Source organism: Sorex fumeus, unplaced genomic scaffold (assembly GCF_029834395.1).
Source record: "Sorex fumeus unplaced genomic scaffold, SorFum_2.1 ptg000073l, whole genome shotgun sequence".
Taxonomy (NCBI): domain Eukaryota; kingdom Metazoa; phylum Chordata; class Mammalia; order Eulipotyphla; family Soricidae; genus Sorex; species Sorex fumeus.
In genome coordinates this window covers 3,271,721-3,273,937 of record NW_026606130.1, presented here as the reverse complement: position 1 = coordinate 3,273,937, position 2,217 = coordinate 3,271,721, and the positions used below count along the sequence as shown (strand labels likewise).

Here is a 2,217-nt window from a genome sequence, read left to right as displayed (position 1 = left end):
TGTATCTATACAAAAGACATGTTACTCTAAAATAAAAATATACAAAGGGCTTAAAGGAAAGAAAACAAAAATATACATACAAAAATCTAGAATCATCAGAAGGTTTGACTTTATAAGTTACCATGTCAGATTTGGAGATAGCTGTGACTAACAGATAAGGAAAGAATACAAGGGAGAAGTTCAAGATAAACACAGAGAATTGGGAGTGCCTAGAGGGAATTGGATGTGCCCTCAGGAACAATAGAGTAGCTGTAATTCAATTAACCAAAGCTCTCTTGAAGGAGGAGAAAGAAAAACCCAATGTTAAGCCTAAAATGCTTGGAACTATCACTTGATCACTTGATACCCCGTTACTCATCGATTTGCTCGAGCAGGCGCCAGTAACGTCTCCATTCATCCCTGTTGCGTGCTAGCGTAGCCCAATGGCTTCTGCTCGTTCTAGGAACATGAAGAGCCTCAAACCGATCATTCAGGGACTTGGCAAAGAAGTCTGACCATCTCGTAGGTGGGCGTCCACGCGATCTTTTGACGTCCCATGGAATCCAGTCCGTAATGGCTCTATTTCAGAGGTCATCTCTAAATCTCATAACATGTCCATCCCATCTGATTTTCGATGCCTTGGCAAAGGAGACAGCATTCCTGATTCTTGAGTATTGACGGAGGTCGGAACTCCAGATTCTATCTCTCATTTGAGTGAAGCGTGATACTCCAAACATAGTCTTTCGATTCCTCTTTGAGAGACCTGAATAGCATTCTCATCCTGTTTTCATAGGGCCCAGGTCTCTGATTATAGCTTGGAACTATAATCTAACAAAGTAGCTCATTTCTTTTTTTTTATGTTTTTGGGCTCTTCAAAAATGTCTTTAAGTATATACTTCATCTATTTTCCATACTGCATTATTTTATAATAAAAGCATGTTTACAAATTTGCCTGGAAATAAAGATTTCACTTTTCCTCCCAACTAATCACTCATCTGCCTGGTTCTTTTTTATGCATAAATTTCCTGGCAAGGTTAACTCTGAATTTTTTTAGAAATCTGTATTAAACTTATAAATAAATGGAGACAGTATATTCATCTTTTTATTTCAAACTTAAATGTTTTAATTAATGAATATGACAGGTATGACAACATTCTTTGTAACTTGAGGCTAGTTTTGTGGTATAAAATGTCAATATTATAAGATTTCCGTATGTGAGAAAAATGTTTATGCTCTTATTTTTATTTTATTTATTTATTTAGTTAGTTAGTTATTTTTACCAGGGGAGAGCGCTGATGCAGTCCCCCACTATAACAAATTATGCAGTCGAGTTTCCTACATCTGGGGAAATCGCAGGGGTCAGCACATTTCAAGCGCAATGAATGAGCCTCGCCCTGGGAAAACCACCTACATGATCATGGTGTCTCCCCTGCCAGGTAAGTATATGCTCTTATTTTTAATGTACAATTCAATCCATACCCCAGAGATCAAAACTAATAAATTTCTTAAACATTTGCTTATTTTGTTCCACCTTGCCAAAATTTCAATTAAAATCTTGGCTAGAATGGTAAATTAATATATTTTCCTGTTATTACATTCATTTTGGTTTTATCTAACATATAGCAATTTTAGTGCAAAAGTGTTCAAAATTTGATCATTGTACAATTGAAACCCAAGCACAAAAATTTGTAAATCTACAACTGTACCTCATGGTGTTTCACTAACAAAAATTTTTAAAAAATGTAAATGATGGAGAATGGGCACTGGCGGAGGGATGGGTACTGGATCATTGTATAACTGAAACCCAAGCACAAAAATTTGTAAGACTAAAACTGTACCTCATGGTGTTTAACTAATAAAATTTTTTTAAAAAGTGTTCAAAGTTTCTATATCTACTTATTTAGACGTTTTATTAATTTGTAATGCTCCATCTACATTATAATACTATTTTTAAACATGAATTTTCCTTTATAGCATATATGTATCTGACTATTTACTGTTTCTTTTCCCATCATACAATTTTCTTCTATTAATCTTACAGTAATACTAATCTATATGTACATATATATCCTCTAAATAGCATTTTGACTATAAATTCTGACTCTAGTAAAACGTTCTTACCATGTGGATTTAGATTTGATGGGATTGTATATTTGGTCTTCTTTATAATATTTTACATTTTTAGCTTATTTTGCCATTTTTTAAGTTTCTTTCCTCTTCCTTGAATTTTCCTAATAA

At 33.9% G+C, this 2,217-nt stretch overlaps 1 non-coding gene across 1 annotated transcript; it reads right to left on the bottom strand.

Moving 5' to 3' along the window:
- Positions 1–1,259: 1,259 nt before the first annotated feature.
- Positions 1,260–1,423, bottom strand: LOC130038259 (U1 spliceosomal RNA). The gene has a single exon (XR_008794637.1). It is a non-coding gene; the product is annotated as a U1 spliceosomal RNA (small nuclear RNA).
- Positions 1,424–2,217: the final 794 nt, after the last annotated feature.